Genomic DNA, 25,014 nt, shown 5'->3' with positions numbered 1-25,014 from the left:
TACTCGCGGCTGTAAGGTTTCTTGTGCAGCCCACTAATTACCTTCCTCGAAACCTACTTCGCGGAGTGAAAAATAGCACTTGTAAGGTGGGGCGCGGGCGCGGGGGGCGCGTGCCCTCCTCGTCGCTCTGCTCGCCTGGTACTCGACGCGTGCGGCGGGTCGTTTGGCCGTCTGCCCCGGGCGACGACACTCACGCCTGGCCCCACCTTTGTTTTCGCACTAAAATTTCGCTCCAGTTTTACGTACTCGTGTGTGTTTATTCAAATGTATATTAGACGTTTCGTTTGCGATATGTTTTTAGTTTTCGGAATAATCGTGCATTATTATTGCATCATAAAATCAGCAATTATTTAATGATAAATGTATCCCTGGTATTGTATAAAAGCTCGCTTCTGTGAACGTTTCATGGAGTGACTAAGCTCAAGGCGCCCCCCGAAAAGATTTCAACTATAGCTCTCACTCGTCGATAATATCCTTAGCATAACGACACAAGGGCGTTGGAGGGGGCTGAGCCTCGGCTTAGCCGGTTGCTATTGCTTGGCGTATAACACTTCGGAAAGAGTTAGCGCTGAAAGGAGTAGCGGAGGAAACTCCAGCAAAGCTACTATCTATTATAATCGGAGGTTGACGTACACCGTGATTTACAAATCCGACATCGTTTTCGAAAAGACCGGTTTTTAATCGAATGGCGACGATAGCTACAAGTTAAAGGATGCCATCAAAGAAGAGTTCAATCTGATTCAAGTTTCTATCATATTGGACTCTTTTTGTATGTCAAGTAATACTCAAGTAGTCACTCTATATGATCTCATGTTGAATAACATAGCCTGAATCACATACCACAGTAGCTGAAGCAATACACGCCGTCAAAGTCCGGCGCAGATAGTGTGACAACGTCATAAACTTTTGCAAAAAGGATCACGGTTCTCACTAGTAAGGAATATGACCCAACGACAAGGAAGAATAGTTATAGTATAGATATATATCGTTCAATTTGAACCGCTGGCTGTTGTGTTATAGAGAGAGATATTAAATAGTTAAATACTACTGTTCTTTCCAACGTTACCAGGACCTCATAGATAATAAGGGTCTAAATAGCAAGGGAAGATTCTGGATTATTTTACTGCCTCGATCGAAACTTTTTGATGAGTCTTCTCTGCTGTATTTAATGGAATCAGGCGTTACCTCGCGGAAGTCCATCCTAAGTAAGAAAAGGACTAATATTTAGCCACTTCCACGCATGCAGTGGTAGTCGTACAACAAATTGCACCGCTCGCCAGCCTGCTGATAAATGCGTATGCGGCAAACAATGCGAATCACACAACCGCCACCGTCAAATTACTCAACACGTGTTTCACCCCTCCACGAGGCATCTTCAGGAGTTATGTTACACCGATTAGTGCCAAACACAGAGTGTCTTCTCTGCTGTATACTGTTACCCCAAGGTTAACCTTTTATATATTTCTCCTAAAATTATAGAGCCTTTATGTGGACCGCTTAACTACGAAAACCTTATTGCCTTTACTTTTGCGCCAAATGATAAGTGAAGCCTCACATAAAGCAGTGTTACGTAAATTATCTCGATTCACGTGGGCGGCCGAGGAGAGCCATTCGCGCGACAACTTGATAACCAGAATTATCGTGCTTATTGGAGCGCGACGGAACTTAATTACAAGATTTGACTTGTTAATACGAAACGCCTTGGGCGTGTTGTATATTAAGTGTTAAACGAATGTACTCGAAGCTTTTTACCGATGTAAATGAAATAATTTTGTTTTTAAATTATATCTCTTATAAATAGAACCCCAAAAAGTTATAATTTCAACCATAGGACGCCTAACACTGTACATGGGCATCCCCTATATATTTTTTTTCCTTTTTTAAGATCTCACGATCTATCTGCCACGGTGTAGGAACCTTACATTTCAGGTAAATAATTTGAAGTTTTTTTTTTAATTTTTATTTACATACTCCTTATTTTACAATATCTTTAATGTCATCGTTTTCTGGTATCCAATCAGAAAGCTTAAGGTACACGGCCATTTGTGCTTTAAGTTTCTGGAGTGAGAACTACGATGATCAACCTAACTCACGTAAGGACAAAAATATGGAAGTTACATTTATTAGCTGTTTCGTATACGTTTTTATTTAAAAAATAACGCCGCATTTTAGGTTTATTAAAGTAACTGACACATAATTGTACGTATAAAATTATACCAGTTGTGCAAAAGTAGTGTCACAGTGTGAATCTGTCTTTTTTTTTGCAAATGTGGCGCCAAATGTCACTGAGCTTTGACATTTATAATAGATATATAAAGAATTAGTTGTCAATAAGTCATGGATCGATACACGCCTTAAGAATATGGAATTATTGATATTGAACATTTGTCAAATTTTATGTCTGTTGTTTTAATGCATCGGCTTCCTAAAGCGTTTAGAAAGCACCGAGCACCTCGTGCAAACTGGGTCCACTAGAGATGTCGTTTGCCGCAACCAACCACGCACCTTTCAAGCCTTAAAAGCTAACATTGAAGAAGTATCGCCAATTTGCAGCCAGATGTTTTGCAAGCAACAACTCAAATTTACGTAAAAAGAGTGCAATTGACAAAATGGCTGCCTTTTCAATTTACGACATTACTTTTGCACTATTTGTTACAATAAAAGAAATTAATACGTATTTTCAATTAAGTACACAAATTTAATAAGGCATTCAGAGTGATACGAAAGCCATTTGGACGGTATATTTACAAAACGTGTTACTTAGTAAATGGGAACCGGACTAAACCCAGTCGGAACCAGATATGTGTTAAAGAAAAATTTTATCAACAAAACTCCTCTGTAATTAGATTGCCTTCAGTAAAAAGGCTCTACAAAAATACTTAGTGGTTGTATTTGCTACACAAGGTCCTTGTAAAATAGATTCGCTTGAATCTCTATCCATTTCTCTTTGCCATTGTTTCATTATAGCCTTTTGTTCCTTTGATAGCCAATTGTTTTCAATGTGTCTTTTTCAAATATAAGTATTTTCTTATTTGTTCTTATGTACAGGATGATTGGTTATTACGTAAAAGCTTCAGATGGGTGAACGTATCTCGTTCGCTGTCAAATGATGTATGCAACATCCGATCAAAAAATCAATAGTTTCATAAATAATAAATAACATAATGAAAATATAGTAAGTAAAGGCTTTTTCAAAATTCGGATGATAATTTTTTTTTATTATTAGAGTTTAATTTCATAAAATTTTCGTAAGTTTTGACATTAAAAAATTCTGGACAACTTTTATACCAATAAGAGCAATAGTTTTCCCATCAACGACCACTGCAAGGCAGAGTCCTTACTCAGAGATAACTGTGTGTGTGTGTGTGTGTGGGGGGGGGGGGATACCATAATCGCCACGCTTGGCAGGTGGGTTGGGTTATTATGATACGCAGAGGACACTCTGAAAATTCTGCTAAACGTTGCCGATTTTGTGAAAACTTGTTTCTGACCATTGGCAATCCTATATAATTAATGCACAAAGTATGAGTTACATATAACACGGTATCTCGGGAATCGAAACCGCAACCTACGAAGTCTCAGTCCTCTACCGCTGGGCTACCACTGCTCTCTCTCTCTCTCTCTACACATATGTACATATATGTATATATATATATATATATATATATATACATGTATATTATAAACTGGTCGTGTAGTTATATATATTAAGAATCATTAGAAATATAACACGCAATAAAAAAATACGCAAATGATGTGCAGCGAGAGAGATTTGCAATGTAAACCGTGTGGGGAATGTAAATAGAGAAAATGAAGAAGTTGATCATTAGAGCGAGCTCGGCGGCAGGACTGCATGCGGGGGGCGTCGAGGGGGGGGGGCGTAGGAGGCTTAAGTTCGCTACGAGTGCTCCGCGAGACGCTTTGTTAGGTCCCCGGCGTTAAATTAGTCTCGTGCAGCCGAGTGCCCGTAATCCTGTCCTGTGCACCCGCCCGCCCTAATTACACGACTATTTCGTGTTAAACTTCGACCTAGCTACCCCGACACACGTTGTGATTGCATGTAATTGTAAAAACCTTAACACCTATTTTCAATCAATAAATAGACTGATAATTCTGAAAGATGTTACATTTTTTTTAATTTGACCCCGTTGCTTGCACCCCTATCCTACTCTTATGGTTTGGGACACGGTTGTTTTTTTATCTCTATTAATTTTTCAGTCCTTTTTTATTCTCACTCTCAGCTGTCATCCTTTAGATGATCTGTCGTTATATTCATTAATACCACATTTCAATCTGTCTTTCTCTTCCGTTCTGATTGCCATTCGTTCATCGCCTCATCCTTTTCCCTTATTTCTAAGTTTTGACAATAAATATTACATTTGTTTTTTTATTTTTATATCCTTTAAAATTATCACAGTATGCTTAATTTCTAATTCGTCACAGATTTTTGGGTCTTATATTCTATTATACATTTTATTATACAATTTATATTGACACTCGACCAAAGACTTGATCAGATAGCAAACAATAACTATTATAGCAATAATCTTAATTTAAAACTAAAGTAACTGACATTGCTCAAGCGGGGGGCACATTTTTATGGTGGCTCCTTACGTGGGGACTTCTCAGACATTCATCCGTTTCTGGTACGTAGGAACAATTGGTTTAATTATTTTTTCAAATTTATTTTTGATTGCTCTCTACTCTTATACCATTCCTCCTCCTCTTATTTTTATAATAGATAAACTATAAGTGTTTATTTGATCGCCTCGAGCGATAAGACCGCCTTTCTTACCTATATCTTTTTATTTTTAGTTAATATCTCTGGTACAACAGAGTGTAATAAGAAACAAACATACATATCATCTACAGCTCTAACTATTCCTTACAGATTTATGTGTAGATATATTTAAAATTTTCAAACACCTTTATAGTAAAAAGGATTGTTGGAAATTTAATAAACTTTAAAATTATTTTTTTAAATTTTAACAAAAATATATTTGGAGGCGCCGGGTATCGATCCCGGTACCTCTCGCATGCTAAGCGAGCGCTCTACCATCTGAGCTACGCCCCCTATTATATATGTTAACGAATTTATAAATATCGCACTTTCTCAACTCTGTTAAATGTGACGTAATGCGTTTCTATTAATACTGTAATGTTTTAACGATTTCATTTGAAGTACAATATTTTAATTGTTTTCTTTTAATTTGATGGTGAATAAAGTAATGCAGCATTGTTTTGCTTAAACTTATTATAATTGTATTTTATACTGAACAATACATTGTTGATAAGAATAAAACTCTTGTGGGAGATTTTGTGTATTTTAGGTATGATTTGTTTTTTCAATCCGGCATACGTAAAAAGGTCACAAAAATGGTACACGAACTAATTTACAATTTTTTTTATTTTCTAACAAATTAAAAAATAAAGGAGTGCTAGCGGCGGTCGGCCCTCTCGGGCGCCCTTGAGACAGCCCACGCCGGAGTACCCATGCGGGATACTCGAGCCTGATCACTCCATGCAGATTTCCTTATCCGGTGAAATTTTAATTTGTATCTGCCAGAGCCGAGGCTTCCAAGGGAGCCTTCGAGCTTTGCTACCTTAAAAGAGGTGTTAGGCTAAGCCCCCTGCCTCGTACCCGCGGAGCCTGCAAATGCAATTTGGACAGCAGAAGAAGTCAGAAAAAGAATATTATTGGACTCTAAACATTTAAGAACATGATAAATAGTGATTGCGTGTTGCGATTAAAATCATTTTTAAAAAGATGCTTAAGAGGAAAAAAATTGAAAAGAATGTGTGATATGCACTAATCATCACTCTCATGCTCGCGTTCTCTGTCTCTTCAAGAACATTACACGCGGACATAGGTTCAAGGCGGCTTTATCTAGTAGTTCTGTGTTCCCCAACGAGGGGGCCCACGTTTCACAAGAATGAATCGAAAATGAACTCTAGGCGAGTTTCCCTTTCGCTTTAATTAAAAAATTTTGTATGTTACATACAGGGGGCGTGAGAATTAAAGAAAAGTTTAGGTGGTGTTTGGCACAAAAAAGGTTGGTAAACACTGATCTAGCGTCGTCCAGTGACCTGAGATGTCCTGCGCTGCGCTTGCTGGTCCGCTGGTGTCTATTCCAGAACCTTAAGGTCCCCTGAGCCATCTGTTCTGCCTACTGTTACTTCAACCTATCTATTCATTGGTTTATCCCGGTTACTTTCGTTTATCCCGGTTACTTTCGTTCGACTGCATATCTCCTTATTACACAGAAGATCCTGTACCAATTGCTAAACAAATTTTGTTGGAAATATTCCTCTGCTCGGCATTTTGTCCTCGGTCACGATATTTACAATCTCCATAAGGTTCCGCTGGCGGGCAGCCGTTCTCTTTTCTCATTATATAAGGCTTATCCCTTTGTGCCGCGCGCTTTGTCCGCGGCGTTTTTACAAATAAATTAGTTCGAGACCGGCTCGCTTCTATTGCTTTATTTCTATTTGTTACATTCCTATGTATATGTAAATAAAGTAATGTATGTATATACGTCGGTGGGACTGTATTCTTGAATAGGACATTGTAGGATAGACACATGTTTTCGAACCACGTGATTCCTGGTCAGTCGATAGACGCCCTAGGCATAGGCCTCACCATAGGTCGTACTAAGACCCACATCCAATTACTGACCCTGACCTTAACTATATCGTCGGTCCAGCTAATGGGGGGCCTATCCACTTTGCGTCTACCGGCTCCTGGTCCCCACTCAAGAACCACTCGGCCATGTAAGAGAAGAGAAGAGAATAAAAGAATATGTGATGAATGAAAAAGGATGTAGCGATAAAAAGAATGAGAGAGGGGAATAAAAATAAAATAGTAACAATGAAATGAATAATTGCCAAATAGGGTCCCTGTCGCAAATACGTTAGGGGGAACGAGACGCCACTAATAACAGAGAGCAACAACAATAAAAAAGAACCATTCGGCCCAAGCGGCCATCGGTGGCAATTGTGATTACTACATATATAATTGTTTTTTACCAACTGTCTCTGCAGTCTTATCGAAAATGTATGTAACATATTTTAGTATGATCACTGTATGTATTTACTTAAAACGTGCTTATAACTTGTTCATCTAGTGGAGGTCGATACGCATCTTCGACTTGTTGTCGACACTAGATAAGAACCTGATTATTTGATTGCATTTAGGGTCAACAAATATGAGTGGGTGGTAAACTGTTTGGTAGGTTAAACGGTACAAAGAAGGGATAGTTATAGCTTTAACCGCCAGAGGGTTTAGATCTTTCAAGATATTGTTACCCTGTTAATAGAATATAAGAAGATTTACTGAAACTGTATTGTATTGAAAATTTGTTGTAATTACCAAAGTATTGTTAGTATTGTTAGCGCCGGTGATGTCACGTTTAAATGTCACTGAGCTTATGTCTCTGACATCCGACGTTTGGTGACAGGCTATGGCGCGAGGATTGTTCTACCGCCACTGCAATTACAGCTAGAAGAATATGAGTTTTGCTTTTAAAGATAAAAATAAAATTCGTTTACTTAACATTGGAAGTTTTAACAGAACTCTTATTGATTATCAATTTATTATCTATTTATTCTACTTTTATTTACTTTTGACTCTATTGTTCAGCGGTGGAAGATACTGCAGCAATGATTTTTTTAAAAATGATCTGGGGTCGGTGTCCTCTGTAATACTGAAATTGTTGTTAATTTCGTGGAGACCGGTTGGTTTTCACATTTTAAGACCCGTACGTATTTCAGCGCTAATAGCAAAATTTTATACGTAAAACAGTGTACCCATTTTCTATAGATACCAGGACAACATAAACAGATAGCTACTTGAGCTTCTTAACATGCACCCCGCTATTCACTCCGGTCGCCTTACATTTAATTACAGCCCGCGCGGCGGCTGCAGGCTGCCCCGGATTGCGAGGTGGCTTGTGTGCTATACAGCCCTGGTACATCACGGTCTCACGACCTATATTTTCGTAGGACGCTTTTATACAAAATAAGTAGGGGAGCACTAAATAGCATGTTAAAAAAGGAGAAATTACACGAGGTTTCTGAGAAAAATGTAAAAGAAGCCAACTTGCAAGTGGCTTAAAGCGCATAAAATGTATAAAAAACATATACATATCTTTTCGCGCAAGTAAGGTTCATTGTCGTTTTTGATTATATACGAGGGGTTTGATTATTGCTCATTTGCTGTCTGTAAATACAAGGTGCATACTATCTAAAAATCGATGATTTCAGAAATAATAACTTGATGCGCAAAAAGCGTTTTTAAAATAGGTATTAATTACTTGGTTTTCAAAATTCGAGTTGTACTGCCTGTTGATGGGTTGACGCATTCCTATGAAAAAAAAATGTATTTCAATCAAATGATCGGGCAAAGCTTTGTAAGGTTTATAGGTAGTCTTAAAATATTTTACACCTATAACTAATCAACCTGATAACTGTAAGGAACGTAGGTCGACTTTCTCGGGCATCCAATATTAGAATTGTTTAAAGTGATTCAATCGACAGCCGAAGATTTTCTTTTTCGGAGGCCCTAAGCGGCTTAAAAGCTGTGCCTTCCAATTCGGTGGAGTATGGTAAATGTTGTAAAGGCCTAAGCCGATGTTTCTGACAGCCTTTTTGTAAAGATGTCTAGGCTAATTGCACTCGACATTTTGGCATGCAAAACCCGGAGAAGCTATTAATGCCTAGGGGCAAAAACATAGCAAAAAATGTTAAGGAAGTTTTACAATTTTTATTACAAATAACTATTTAATAGCTCTTTTAGACATTATATATACAACATTTTTTGTCTATTTTTTATATTTATCAAAAAAATATTTCATTGGAGGCGCCGGGTATCGATCCCGGTACCTCTCGCATGCTAAGCGAGCGCTCTACCATCTGAGCTACGCCCCCTGTTATAGATTTGACGAATTTAGCGTTTCAGTACTAAGTATCAAGCGACATAATATTAGTATAGTTTGAGATTACTCGGAGCGTGCTCTGAACTACATTTAGATGCCTTTCACTTTAATAATTTACGCACTGTGGTACGCGTGTGGAATAATTACATTTCTTAATGAGCTGTTGATAAAGTAGTTACCTTTTTTTGGTTTTTGATTTTTTTTATTTGCTACATACAGATTTGTCTTGTGATGTACAGATTTCGTGAGCTTAAAAAAGTAGAGCGTGGAAGGCACTTAGTTTAAACCTCGTTTACTTACTCTAGTTTAAAGGCTCCTTCGGGAACTAAAGGATTGGACGCTTGTGAGAACAAACCATAAAGTAATAGCAAAGAGAGGAAATGTGTCATTATTACATCGACCTGTATCACTATGTCATTTCGCATTATTGGTGTAGAATCTGTCTTGTATGCTATATAAATAAAATTGTTTCGGAAAAATGTGTTGCTAAGTGCAGAGGCCAGTAACACGGATCACTCTGAAGTACATTTTAAATATTTATGTTTTCATTGAACAGGCCAATTCCTTAGCATTAAGTTGGTCACGGCAGCTACTGACCAACTTTGAGCTAAGTAATATATGTTTATATGTTAAAATTTTATATTGACATGAATTTATACTTTTCTTATGTCTATTTCTAATTATTTATTTATACTTGGAGGTTTTATATATAGTAAAGCAATATTATAAGCAATACAAAAATGTAATAAACTTTTATTCAATGTTGGTATGTGTTTTCAATTACTCTTTTCTTGGAAGTTCTGGTTGGGTTACAAATTTATTGATTAATTAAAAAAATATAATTTGGAGGCGCCGGGTATCGATCCCGGTACCTCTCGCATGCTAAGCGAGCGCTCTACCATCTGAGCTACGCCCCCTGTTGTATATGTAAAGGAATTCACGTGCCACATACCATCTGTACGTGAGGAGAACTAGAGTACTTGCTTTGACCTGCAAAGTGTACTTGCGCGATGCCTTTCACTTAAGGTGCAATAATATCTGTACCGCATTGAAAACGACATTATTCCAAGAAATATAACGAGTTTTTGGTTCATGTATTTGAACACAGAGTGCGTTGATAGATTCAGTATTGCTGTTTTAATTCCGCGTTATGCAAATTTAGCAAGCGTTTATGCAATTATGCGTAGATGTATTTAGTATGAGCCCAGTTGTAGCTTACCGAGACTTCAGGGGTACAATCTTATTTCACACTTTGTGCGTTCATTTTATAGTATTGCCACAGCTAATTCAAGTTTTTAGAGGATAGATATTATTTCGAATTTAATTACCACGTTGCGGTTAGTAAGCGATGTATCTTTCGAATGTTGTTAAAAATGTTCAGTCCTTCTGTTGCATTTAAAATTTATTTTAACTTATATCGACAGTTGGTAACGAAGCAGAATAAACAGTTTTACAAGTTATTAACATATACTTTCGAAGCCATTATTTAGATACTAAAGAAACATTTCATAAAGTACCGCCACATAGCAAGTAGATTACCTTCGGCCGTCGAAAGAAGTGTTGCTGCGGTTTCCTCACTTACGGAGCTTTCCAAAGTTGGAGTAGTATAGGTAGTAGATAGTTATTAATAATATCAAGGTTCTTTATACATCTAAGTTCAAAATACCTGCACCTGAATTCTGAATACTTTATAGAGCGGCCGCCCAATCAACCTAAAAAGTCGGCAGGCTTTGTAAAAAATTGTTATGAAACTTTTAGCAAAATACACTTCGCGTAATTTTGTTATCTTTATGTTTAATTTGTTTAATACGAATGCGGGAAGTCGCTGGATACAGGGCAGCGTGAGAGCGGTCATCGTGGCGATATTCGGCGGAGGCCTATGTCTTAGAATGAGAGTCTATCCGCTGAAAAGAAGAAGAAGATATATGCCTTAAGGTTCTGGAATGAAACATGGATCGGCAGAGTAGCATAGGACGTCCAGGCTACTTCGTTAAGATCTTTGAAAGACGTTAGTTGCAGGCCGCTTACATTCGGTTCTATTGTTCAGAATCCGCAATAGGCCATTGGAAGGACAGTTCTTATATTTCTCTGAGAGGAAGTGTTTGTTGTAACAATTAAATAGTTTTTATAAGTTGTTCGTATAGTTTAGTATAAGAGTGTGTTAAGGTTTTGCAATTTGCGATCATATATACTAAATGTTCCTTTCAGCTGATGGACGCTTACTGAAAAGCATAGACTGCCCCCAAAGTTCGCCACAATGATCGATCCTGCGTACAAACCTAACCTATGTCTATGGTTCAGCTACTGGGTAGGCCGCCCACGTCGCGTTTACCGGTTCTTGATTGCTATTCGAGAACCTTTCGGCACCAAATGCCATCGGTTGCACGATCGAAGTGGTCACTGCCACTTCAGATGAGCAATTCTTCGAGATATGTCGGTTATTTTCGTTCTTCTGCAGATCTTATTTCTGACTCGACCTTGCTTACGAAACTCCGAGCATAGCCCTCTCCATCTCTTTGGGTGACCTTGAGATCTCTTATCAGGCCTGTCGTTAGTGACCACGTCTCGGAGTTGTAGATTATCTACATCTATTTATGGTGTAGGCGTGAGTATATATCCATTAGAGGATGTCGTACGGATGAAATGATGATGGTGATGAAAGTATGCACTAGTTTTAAAGTTCGCTGCTATGCTTTTCCTATATTGGCTGCTGTGTATTTGTTAATGCCTTATACGGCTACTATTGACTAACCGTCGAAAACTCAATTTTGTTTCTATTTAATTACTTTATGTGAAAAATTGGTTTTGGACTTTTTCATGGGAAATGTTATTCACAAGAATATACACAGTTATTTGGCGATGTGGACCGCGATTAAATTTGTTTTGTTTTTCTAATGAAGTCGTTTCTTGTATTGATGATTTTATATGTAACTAGCTGTGCTTTGCGACCTTACTTTTTTACTTTTTTAATTATGTGAGCCGAAGATAAATGACAAAAAAAAAACAATTTACACAAATTCTTATCTCACTTACAAGTGGAAACGTCATCATTCGTTCGCTGTTTTCAGTTTAGTTCAATTCAGCACGAACTGTCACGGCAATGTATGACATTCATTGGCATGACAGTGAGGCCATCTGTTTAATATTGGTGATGCCAACCTTTGTAGGCACAGCACAACAACTTTGCTAAAGATCATCACACGATTTATTGCATAGTTTACGATTCTATAAAGGACATACAGACAAATATTCATTTATATATAACGAATTTTTATATAAGTTCCATTAAAATAAAATATCAATATAAAACAAATGATACATCAATGAACAATTAAAAATATTGCAGTCGTGTAATTGTGTATTGTTTAAAATGTTACATGTGTTTTGTAGAAGAATGGGGTCTATTTAAACAGACGCACCTGCTATGTTATTAATGGGCAAACATCAGATTTCGTGTATGCGGTTTGTTCAACGTACTCGACTTATATGGGCTTAAACCTCGAATTTTGAAACTTGAGTTGATTTTACCAGCCATATAGGCGATATTAACAGTAGGCAGAAATATGGCTTCATAGGCATCAATAAATAAATAAGACATTTGTATAGAAGAGTACGAATTATAATTCATTTATTATAAGTACAAGTATTGTAATTTTGAAACCATTTATTATTGCTGTCGTTTCAGCCCATATACGCCTATAGCAAACATGCCTCCTTCAAAGACTATGTGGTGAGATAAACCATAATTGCCACGCTTGGTAGTTTGGTTGGTGATCTCAGTGGGATATTATGGTACTTAGAGGACAAGTTTCCAGAGGATGGGCAATACCACACTGCGATCGCTAACCAGCCTGTCAAACGTGGTGGTAACGATATATGGCTTCTTAGATATCTTCGGGGTAGGGCTATTCCTTGCAGTGGGTGTCTATGTGCTGAAAAAAAAATCTCTATAAAGCTATATTTGTTAAGAGCAACTATTGAGTTTCTCGCTGGCTTCTCAGCAGAACTGCTTTTCCGAAGCGATGGTAGCTAATGGTAGAGACAGCAATGTCGACATTTTATGTTGATTTAAAAGCGAGTCTAGTAAAGAAATTTTGATTTTTATTTTGGTTGTCCCCGTTGTTGTTAATTATTTTAAGAATTCGTGCGTGATAAATGACGCATTAATTTGATTTCAGAAGGTGTATTATTATTTGCGAGTTCAATAATGTCATATCCAATACGCGGTGCCCTGAGGTGCCAGGGCGGCGCCAATGCCAGGGTCACTGAGCACGCACTGTTTATTTAATATGACGTGTGGATGAACAGTCGACACCTTGATATGAATAATTTTAATAACGTAAAATAATGTTCATAAATATGTTTTGCAGATTTCGTGGCATGAATATATATACCGCTAGTTACCGGAGTTAAAAGGGAAGATGTCCATAGTTTTGTAGTGTCCGATGTAGAGTCAACTTGTGGTTGTTTGAAGGATTGTTTGTGATCACCCATAAATAATCTCGAGTTTAATTCAAATTTTTACGAACGATTTTTACGAATTTTTACGAAATTTTAACGATCGGTTTTATCTAACGAGTGTCTGAATGAGGTGTTGCCGAAAAATTATAATTTTTTTAGAATAGACGATGATGATGTAATTAGCTCACTATAAAACCAACATCTTTTCCGTTATGAAGCTATTTGTAAATTATTAGGCATTGTGAGAGGGGTATACGGTTGAGATTATTTTATGGGTCTAATAGAAAGGTATGACAAACATGTCGTGGCTTTATTTCTATATTACTAGTGTGAGGTATGACATGTTTTTTATGTTCCACAGACATTAGCGTCCATGCATTTGTTTTAACATATATTAATGGTCATTTTAATGTTTGCAAATTCATTTTTGGTTTCGTTTCTGCATGTCACAGTGTTTATTAAGTCTCTTAAACTACTTCTTCGCTTAAATATTAGTTTCTTAAATCATTGGTGTCTTGTTTGTTTTTCACGACGCCCTAGTATCAAGTTTTAAACTTTACGCTTCGGGTTATCACTTCCTCATCATGCGACCACTACCTTATCCCTGATCCACATTGCCATCCTTAAGTAGTACTCCAATATCTGTGCGCCGGTTGCGGTATTCACATCGATGAATGTTCCGATCGCATCTCGACTCTCCTCCGTGTAATGCATGCACGAGTTCGTGTGACGTGATATTGATACCACCTCACGATGGACACTGTTATACAGCCAGCGGATAGCTGATGTTTAACTAACGATTACTGCCTGGCTCTTAAACTACTGAGCCTCTTGGATGATTAGAATCTTTAAATCCGCCTTTGTACCGTAGCCTTGACTAATGACAAATTGTTTATCGGCTTGGGTGTGAGTTAGGTACAGGGTTTTTATCTCTTTAGGGATATTCTATTCCTTGGGCGGATATATGCTCTCGTACACCTCCTTTAGGGCATACGCCACATGCATTAGGTTCCTATGGGTGTACAACAGCTTCTCCTTACGCTGAAAGAAATAATCTGGGCTGTCGTATCTCCGTGGGAACAGATTGTTGTGGCCGATGAAGGGCAGCTGATTTTCGTTGCCTACTATGGTGATCTCTTAAACCCCGGAAAGTTAGTCCCTACGCATGTCCTTATATTTCTCAACTTCTTATCATTGTTATCAAAGTTTTGATATATGGTCGCTGAAATCGAAGCTACGTGTAAAAACATTAGACTCTGCATATATCCACTGTTTGTATGAGCCGTATGTGTTTTCGCTTCGACAGCGCTTTATTTGTTTTCGAACTATTGGAGCGGAAGTGCGTTCTAGATTTCAATATACTTTATTTGAAATGAATTGAACGCGATATGACGACGCCAGCTGCACTTCGAAAATGGATGCGGATGTAACAATTGTTTTTAATTACCATTCCATCATTTGCAGTAGTTACTATACTGTGATTCTGCAATTATGTTAATGTAAGTCTTTAATGCGCCGGTTGATGCGTGTCCCCATAGATACACCGTCGACGTAGTAAAGGCCGCGGAAAGTGCACAATGCGATATTTAAAGGATTGGCTCAGATTCAAAATTAGAGATGGGAACAAAAATAAAGATAGATAATATCGTCTCCCTAATGGGCGACGACTAACTGCGCCCATCGTTCTTAGGTTCTTCCGAAAGGCGGTGCAAGTATGCAACGAATAAAAACAATTAGACTCAAAAGCAAGTAAATTAAGAAAGAAAAATAAAAATAATTATATCTAAATATTGTAAAAATAAAAGTTAAAAAAAAAACAAGAGATAAATATAAATAAATTAAATAAAAATGCGTCCACAATGATATCAAAATTTACGCGTGATTCGATGCGTAATGCGAAGTCGAAAGGAAGGCGATGAAAGGCAGATGATGTTTATTAATTTTATTTAATATTCTTTATTGTACACGCTAGGATACCATTAAATAGTTTCATAATAATGTTGTATTCCTCCATAGATATTGGGATCGGGATCATGGGAGAGGCCTATACATATAGACTATAGATAACATCATCAAGTCAGCCAATAAATGCCCACTGCGAAGCCTAAACCTCCCCCAAACATCACCACGATGATCGGTCTTGAGTCACCTGTATAATACCATATACATATCTACATTTCAACAATCTGTTATTGACAAAATGTGTCTATATTTGTGTAGTCGTTCGACAATACATTTTGAAAAATTATGAAAACTATAATCTTGTTAAATAAAGTAAACGTGAAAACATTTATAACAAAAAAATATTATTTGGAGGCGCCGGGTATCGATCCCGGTACCTCTCGCATGCTAAGCGAGCGCTCTACCATCTGAGCTACGCCCCCTGTTATATATATAAACGAATTAACGTTTCACGTACCATCTGAACGTGAGGAGAACTAGTATACGTGCTTTGACCTGCAAAATGTACTTGCGCGACGCCTTTCACTTAAGGTGCAATAATATCTGTACTGCATTGAAAACGACATTGTTCCAAGAAATATAACGAGTTTTTGGTTCGTTTATTTGATTACAGAGTGCGTTGGTAGAGTCAGTATTGCACTGGGTTTGACTTTACACTTTTGATGGGTTGACTATACACTTTTTCGCAGCGAACAGCGCCGTCTGGCGCTCGGCTATAGACCCTTTCTCTCAGCAAACACAGAAGGCGCTTCTGGCGCCGTACATTTGTTTTACATTATCGTGTCAATAATTGCATGATCATGGTCACTAATTTGTATGTTACCAACACGGCAGCCGCATACGCTTCCTGTGCAGATATTTTGTTAAGTAACCAAATACAATTGTTCATCAATTTTGCCCTTGTCATGGATAAATGGCTGAGAGACTAATTTTAAGTGCTCCACTCGCTAAAGGGTTAATCTGTGATAAATCATCGTGCGTGGCTCCCAGATCAATTCGCCACTGCTGGTTTATTCTTCATTGATCTAGTAAACATATACATTGATATATTTTACATTCTTTTTTTGGTTTTATTTCGTCTGGGCAGAAGCTGTATTCCTTTCAAGCGACTCTACTAAGCGTTCTAATTTGATTGTCCGATCATACATGTAGGTATACGAAATATAACCTCCAAAATAAGAGTCGAAGTGACCCGGATTAAAAGTTTTCGTTTCGGCTCATTACCATGGTTCATGGATAAAGCTCAGGCGTGCTTTGTAAGGCAGGGGCTAACTGGAAGCACGGAGAAGTCACGAGGCACATGTCGGCTGCGGGCGCCCGCTCTCTCCTTTGAGCGCAAACATTTTTATTTTTCATTAAACTCGCTTCGACCGCGTTTGCTTCCTTGAAACAAACTCCTAGATTGCCTGAGACGAGGGAAACGTTCTTGAGTGTATTTGTTGACTCAAACGACACAGCTGCCTGTAGGTTTGATTTAATTCATTTTAAATTCATGTCGTAGTAACTCATATAATAAAGAGCCAATATGTATCCTGAACTCTTCTCTGACAATTTTATATGTTAACGGTTATATTAATTGAACCATTATATCAATTATTGAAACAGTTTACATTACATCATGTTTTTTATTTTAATTTTAGTTTAAATAAAAAAAAAAACTTAAGTCTACATTACAGTTTATAGCCAGTACATGTACAAAACAGCTCTCTTATTAAACATAAAACAAGTAACGAACAATGTATATTACATTATTTCTAGCTATTTAAAAAAAAAAATAAGTCCTCCGAAAAAGATTATAACCGAAATTATAACAGGTTTTTTAAAACCTGGTACAAAGCCATCTTCATTTTAAGGCCGCGTTCATACTAGGGCTTACAATACCGAACTAAAATCTGAATACCGGATTTGATATTTAAAATTTTAAATATCGGGATACCGGTTTCGGTAATATCGTATCGCCAATGCAATCCAAAATCCAAAATAATCCAAAATATCGCCTATAATTAAAAATTTACTAGTTATATTTTTACTTACCTTGTTAACAAATAATATATGAAATCCAATAAATATTGTTCTGAAATGAGTGGATATTATTTATTTCATTACGTAGAGAGTAGGAGTATATAGATACAAAAAAACGTGCAAGCAGAATAATATAAAACCTTGCGTTTTGTTTATTAAAGTGTGCTCATAAAGAACATAAACAATCAATCTTTTCATCATCAAGCGATGACCGACTTTTCGTATATTTGTATGAGCCAGCAGCCGAAAAAACTCTTTCTGATTCTACACTTGCCAGCACTATTGTCATTAAAAAATCGTACACATTTTGTAAATAGGTTCCTTAGTTCCTGTTTTTTTTTCAAAAAAAGTAATTTCATCATTTTAATATAATGAAATTGTTTGTATATGTTCAAAAAAAATTCTTGTAATTCATTAATATTATTTTAAATTAGAGTTATATTGTACATAAATTCAATTTTTATCAACTAATGTAATAACAAAATACCGGTATTTTTAAATAAATACCGGTTTTTAATAACGGACAAAAATCCGCCGGGATTCCGGTATACGGGTTCCCGAACTCCCTGTATTGTAAGACCTAGTTCACACTATGACATTACTTTTACAACACATGTAACATCAGTTTATTATGAAAATAAATGTAAAAATTGTCGTCTAATTTTTTTTAGCAAATATTATGCAAGGTGGCAACGGTTATTAAAATAATGGGATTTAGTTTAAACCTAAACATGCAAACAATTTCCTTATAAAACTTTTTAAAAAGATATTCTTTGTAAATATTATGTTTGAACCATTTACAGCTTTTAGATCTATCACCAACCATCCTTTATAAATCCTAATATGTCATTTTTGTAAAGACACACCCTTTGTAATTCTAGAACGATCGTGCTAGAGTAGAGAGTAGAAATAAAGATACAAAGGTTCGATTTGAAATTCGAACCCACTGTTTATTATAATGTCATCGGAAATTGAGTTTAGTCGGTCATTTTGTGATACGCAGAACATAATTACGTTATATCGCATCGAGCATTCCGACCGCGCAGAGTGCTGCAAAGCTAATTCGTCGATTCTCGTCCGGCCACGGAGGCGAGTGCCGCGGTGCGATCCAATTTAGATCCGCTCGGTTTCCGGCGACTTCACTCCGCTTCCACAACGCCGCAAGATGCAAGTGGCAATGATATTATTCTGGCGAAATAATATTACCCTATATTAGTAATGTTATTTAAGAGTCGATTTCTATCCAGGTTTAAGTGTTAATTGTTTTATATGTCTAGAAATAAGTAATAAAAGCTTTAAAAGAATAAAGGATGTCTTTATAAGGTGTCGGAATGTTCAAGGGTTATTATTGACGAATGACAGTTCTATCCGATGTCATCTATTGGGGGTTCTCGTGCCTAGTTACTCCATGGAATATTTGCTGAAGGCATTCATGAGTTTGGTCTTCTAATCCAATGAAATATTACGGGCCGAGTCGAAACAGCTATGCTATCTTAAAGGAGGTTTTAGGGTAAGCCTCGAATTAAAAAAAAAGTGATAATCGCCGCAGCGTGTAACTTAGGGCCCATCAAAGCTCGTTTGCAGCTAGAAAAATCCATTCCACTGTCGCAATACTAAATTCAATTCCTCAACTTCGAACTATCCGCAGTTAGCAACAAACATTCGACCTTTTATAGTTTTATAGTAAGGAAGGAGCACTTGTCAAAATATTTACGCAAAGTTTTTTTTTTTACTTTACATTCGAAGTTCGTGTCTCCCAGGAGATGGGGGCCCTTCGGGTCCGACTCTCGACTTCGTGAGGCCCGTAAACTCGTTATTATTCGTGAAATTTGTATCACTTAGGATAATTTATTTCAATACTTGAAACGGAGTTTACTTTAAGGACTATTCGCTGTTTGAATTTTGAATTTGGAATGCTGTTGTCGTCTAGGGATCGATAATGAAGTAAAATATATCTATACAGAGTGATTGTCTATAGGTGAAAAACTTTTGAAGAGGTGAGTGGTATACTTTATTTGCTCTCAATTAGTATATGGTACATCCCAATTTAAATATAAATGGTTACTGAAATTATAAATAACGTAAAATTGGGGATATATATTATTAATTAGAGAAAGATGTAAATGAAAGAAGTGTAACTTGAATGACTACTTCCATAGGTCGTTGGTTCAAATCCGGCAAGAAGTTACATTTTGTTAAGGAATCCACATAGGCTGTTGACTGGTTTATCATAATAGAATTACGTTTATTGAACACAACACAATTATAATAATTTAACTTAACAATGTAGACACATTAAAAAAAAAAATTTTAGTTCGGAACGGAATGATTGTGGTGTTTAGTGCATCGCTTAGTTAGTTTTTTTTTTATTAAATACGTCAGACGTTAAACACGTCAAATTCTTCTACCGTTTTGAGTATTACGACAAATTTGACGCTAGTGGTGGATGTACTGCAACAATGTTAGAGTTACACGAAATTACGGAAGCAAACACAAAAAATACACGATGGTCACAGCCTAAAATATTTGTAAGAAACTCTGCGATGAATTATGTAAGTCCTCTACCGAAGGACCTGATAAATAAATTATCGGCACAATGACGGCGAACGAGGAGGGCGGGGAGGTGAGAGGATTAAGGACTCGGGAGGGCTCTCGACTGGCCGCGTTTGTTTTGTCGTCTGCGATCGCCGCTGATAAGGAAGAGGGAGTGTTAACGTTGAGCGATGCGGCCCTCTGCCTCCATTACAGCTAATTGATTTTTTTCTTGCTTTGTTCTGACAATTACTGTTAGGGGCCAGGCAATTTTATTAATAAACATTTTGTTTTAACTGTTATTGTATTATGGCGTTGGGAGGCCTTCTAATTAGGTGAACTGACATAGTCAATGTCGCGGCAATCATTCATCATGACGACCTTCAGTGGAAGCCTATGCCTTTCAGTGGACATCGATCGATTATTTAATGGAATCAGGTGTTACCTCGCGGAAGTCCATCCTAAGTAAGAAAAGGACCAATATTTAGCCACTTCCGCACATGCAGTGGTAGTCGTGCAACGAAATGCACCGTCCGCCAGCCCGCTAATAAATGCGTATGCGGCAAACAATGCGAATCACACAACCGCCACCACCAAATTGACGCACATAGAGTGTTTGGCACTAATCGGTGTAACATAACTCCTAAGGATGCCCCGTGGAGGGGTGAAACACGTGTTGAGTAATTTAGTGGTGGCGGTTGTGTGATTCGCATTGTTTGCCGCATACGCATTTATCATCGATCGATTGTTATGAAGATGATGGTTATACTAACGTCATCGCTTTAGCCCACAGACGCCCACTGTAAGGCAGACGCATACCCGAAAGATATCTGTGAGGAGACGTACCATAATCACCACGCTTGGCAGTCAGGTTGGTGAACGCAGTGCGGTAATATGGTACGCAGAGGAGGCTGCTACTTATCCTCTTTAAACTTCTTTATCAGCAGTGCCATTTATAGATAATTGATGAGTTTGTGCATTACAAGTGTGCAAGTACAAGTGTGCAAGATTTAAAATTGTCTCTTATCTGCATGGAATTAGTTTTGCTATGTATATACACACCATTTATGACTTAAAAACTGTTGGATAAATCTTTATGACTCTTGTCTTTGAATCTGTCTCTGTCCGTTATAACGTAATAAGTATTTAAAGATGATAATCATCGATTAAAAAAAATACATTTGACAACTATCATTTATAAGAAAGAACATCAGTGAAAAAGTATAAAATCCGAAATATTTTCATTCATTGACTGTTAGACTATATTGTTATCAGTGTCTTCGATAACTTTATTTGATAAGAGAATAAAAAAATACGCTGCCACGGCGGCAACTAAGAATCTACAATAAAAAGTTGTTCCAAGCTCTCGAGTTGAGGAGACAACAGGCCCCGCAGGGTTTAGGGGATCGCTCCTTACGGTCGACTCGATCGCCGATCGCCTGCGATTGAACACGGAGCACGTCTCCGCAAAGTTCCACAATAACCGAACAACTTGTAACTCGTGTCTGTGTGAATGTAAGAAGAGGATTGTTGGACAATAAAATTCCTTTTATTATTATATACGCTGCGGTTGTATGTGGGTTTCCTTTACAACTGGTTGCCTTGACAGACTTTTACTGATTTATCGTCATGGGATCATTTGCTGTAAACTTCTGCAGGCACTGTGAGTAACACGCCATAATGGAATCCTTAATTTTAATAAAATACGAAAAACATTATTTTTTTACCACCATTTCCAACATTCATACAAGGCTTATTGTTCAATACGCGAATGTTTAAACGACAAAAATCCCTGGCAATGATGTCATTTGTTAAATAAAGTATATATGTATGTCTGTGATGTTAAACTATTAAAATATGTGTTGTTGTTGTGTTCTTCCTGGTTATTCATCACAACACCTAGTGAAACAGAGTAGAATCCAAAAATAAAATAGATTATAAATTATTAATGATAAGTTGACGATCAATAAGAGTTTTGTTTAAAGTTTGTAGACAGTTTTTTGTGTTTATTTTTCAAAATCTTTAATACATATAGATAGAACAATAAATTCCCAAATACTTTGTAAAAACCTATAGGCTTTTAAACGTTTTTTACCGTGTGATTACTTAATTTACTAAGTTAGCCTTAATAAAAAATGTTTTACATTTCGTACACTGCAACGTTGCAGAAATAACGTGGTTAGCTTTAAGTAAAAAAGTTTACTGTTTATGTTGTTTCTAATTATTTTGGCTTTCGCTAAAATCCTTCGTATATTAAGGAAAATATGCTTCATAACCATATTACAATAATTACTTGCAGCAAATTGCAACTAAGTTTTCTCATAACTGGATGTTTTTAACTATTGGATATTTTTCAAACATTATACATTAAGTGTTTATTTTGTTAAAGAGCAAGTACACGTGTGAAATAATTTGACGGACACTCCACAACATCGGAAACGTTCTGTTTACAATAATTTAATATTGTAATTAAGGTTCAGAGTGATTATAAAGATGGCGGATATAAAAGTTTACGGAAGTTTTGTCCGGCGCCGTCGCGGAAACTTTAAGGCGCGGAGCCGGGATCTCGTCTTGATTAGTTGGACAGTATTTTAATTGACTTCATCGAGGAATCTTGGGTAATACCACAATGTTTGGCTCGGAACCGTCTACCGAACGTCGCATTCTTAAGGAACAAGTTACTCGTTACTTCTAATATAAGAGATGGTGAATTCTAGAGAAAGAATTACACTTTTAAATAAACTGTTTTCAACCACATAGCTCTTTTTTAATATATAACAAAATGAATGCCGGTTCAAATTATGACATTACTTTTGCACCATCTATTAGTTGGCAGTAATGGAAACATACAGGATGATTGGTCAAAGGTATAAAAGCTTTAATTAATCCAGTACTCGTCTGAAATTTTCCGGTGATAAAAATATTTTGCCGAGTACAATATTTAATACACAACATAAGAATTTTTTTGATCCAAAACTCACGATAAACTGCTAACTACTCGGTCTATCTCTAAGAATCCTAAGCTCTTTACGTTAATTTCTATTTACTAATATTCTTATTCACAAAGAATCATCACGTCATGAGAAGTATACCAATAGAGCCTACTTTGAGAGAAATTACAATCAGAGTGAGCTCCTGGTACTTCGATTTGACGCTACGAAGGTTTCAAACGCGCCCTGATCTGAAAGAGCCCACAAACAACGAACTTTTCAATGGCCACTTTTACAATATCCTTACAACATTAGGTTAATTTATTATCAAGTTTTATTAGGTGTTTTAATCATAGTTTTGCTTTTTTCTTTGCCTCTCGTTCCTCGCGCCTTGTGCGGGGCCAACTTTTCTTCAAGAGAATCAAGGTATTATTTTATATAAAGCACGAACAGCTCTGTCTTGTAGCACAAAAACTTTATCGATATCAACAACCCCCATATAAGTAAAATAACTGACAGGCTGTAGCTGTGCTTTCTGTCAGCGAAAGGTTGTTTTATTGCATTTATAAGTATAACAAGGTCGCGTTTATTTTTAGTACTAATCTTCTCTGAGATTTTAATCAATTTGAAGACGTCACCGGGGCTTGTTCACGGTTTTTTTTTTGTGGTCACTTTAATATGGATTTTCTTCAACTCCGACAATCTGTCGTTCACACTGCTCTTCAATGGATTTTAAAACAAACGAGCAATAGGTTGTATTTTACATTAGCGAGCGTGTATTATTCAGCGTCTGAGGGCGGGAGCGCAGGCTTGCCGGCTTCCCGCGCCGGTAATCATCCTTCCTTTGACGTCTTACCCCCAGGGCGCGGCCCGCGGGACCTCGGCGCGCGGCTTTTGTGAATTTCTGATGTCCCGCGCCTCCTAGCGTCCGTAAGAACCTTTTGCAGTAACGACCACGTAATTTCCTTTTTTTTTCATCAGTTATTTTTTCTTGAATAATCAGACTGCTCAGCAGTGGTAGCCCAGCGGTATAGGACTGACTGCGATCGTAGGTCGCGAGTTCGGCACTCGGGATGCAATCTTACATATTTCACTATTTTAGCATTAATATTTCAAGACAATGGGAAGCGATGTCCTTTGCATACTATAATACCACACCGTGATCGCTAATACGCCTGCCAAGCGTGGCGATTATGGTAAATTCCCCAATAGATATCTTTAGGGGAGACCTATAACCTGCAATGTAATAAAATGTCTTATTGATCAACCTTGCCTTAAAATTCGATTATTTGTGTGGATAAATGTGAAATTGCTTCAGGGACTTTATTAAAAAATTAGGTTACAGAATTACCGGATTGTACTTCGAGATTATTTAAAACAATCTTACATTTTGTGACCTATGTCGCGAATTAGTGTTACATGCATCTTCGTTGCGCAGTAGATGCGCCGTCTCTTATTGTACAAGATCTTTGATTACATGGAGTTATTTCCAATGCCCGTCCAATGGCAACTTCTTCTGTTATCGTCCTTCTTATTCATATGCTAATCTAGCCCGCTCAAGTCTCACGGCGCGGGAACGACAACCGAATGAGTTTTAGAACGCGCCGCCCCCGTGTCCGTGCGCGCACCGCACGCACCGGCCATTCCAACCGAACTTCTCCAAGCTCCGATATCTAGTCAGCTAAAATGTCTTCGGAGGAAAGGATCACACCTTTTTCCGAAATCCGAGTAGACAACAATTAGACAATACTTCAGGCTACGGATCTGAAGTAGTTTTTTTTTATTATGAAGCTTTAAAAGCAGAAACGGCTAACAGCGTCCAACAGCTATCAAATATAGCCAGCCAGCTTTTTATTTTGTGTTCTTATTTATTGCTAGTCAATTTATATTCGGGTAATTTGTACGATTAGACTTAATTGTTACATAAAAATTCAAATATTATGTTGTTTAAAATATTATTTTAAAGAATTATTGAAGGAAAATAAATATAGAAATCTCGTAAGAAAGATGGCGAAGTATTGTAGGCGGTTTGTGAATGAAATCTTAATGAATGCTGTGAGAAAGAGAGAATTTGTAAAGGGTGAAAGAGAGAGCATGAAAATGAAAAATATTGATAATAGCTCAGTCCCTAAAATAAGATAGGAGTACGAGAGGACAACCATAAAAAAAACCGT

General features: G+C 37.2%; 1 protein-coding gene and 4 non-coding genes across 5 annotated transcripts in view; 1 reads left to right on the top strand and 4 right to left on the bottom strand.

Moving 5' to 3' along the window:
* The window catches only part of rg (rugose), a 728,321-nt gene that overhangs the window by 133,848 nt on the left and 569,459 nt on the right, over positions 1-25,014 (top strand). The window lies entirely within an intron of this gene.
* On the bottom strand, positions 5,002-5,074 carry TRNAA-AGC (transfer RNA alanine (anticodon AGC)). Its single transcript has one exon. It is a non-coding gene; the product is annotated as a tRNA-Ala (tRNA).
* On the bottom strand, positions 8,853-8,925 carry TRNAA-AGC (transfer RNA alanine (anticodon AGC)). The gene has a single exon. It is a non-coding gene; the product is annotated as a tRNA-Ala (tRNA).
* On the bottom strand, positions 9,778-9,850 carry TRNAA-AGC (transfer RNA alanine (anticodon AGC)). The gene has a single exon. It is a non-coding gene; the product is annotated as a tRNA-Ala (tRNA).
* On the bottom strand, positions 15,706-15,778 carry TRNAA-AGC (transfer RNA alanine (anticodon AGC)). The gene has a single exon. It is a non-coding gene; the product is annotated as a tRNA-Ala (tRNA).

Source organism: Battus philenor, unplaced genomic scaffold (genome assembly GCF_028537555.1).
Source record: "Battus philenor isolate CCGP_79_NKW_IND1 unplaced genomic scaffold, ilBatPhil1.0.hap1 SCAF_22, whole genome shotgun sequence".
Taxonomy (NCBI): domain Eukaryota; kingdom Metazoa; phylum Arthropoda; class Insecta; order Lepidoptera; family Papilionidae; genus Battus; species Battus philenor.
Note: the sequence above shows the minus strand (reverse complement) of the source record. Positions and strands in the feature narration are given on the sequence as shown.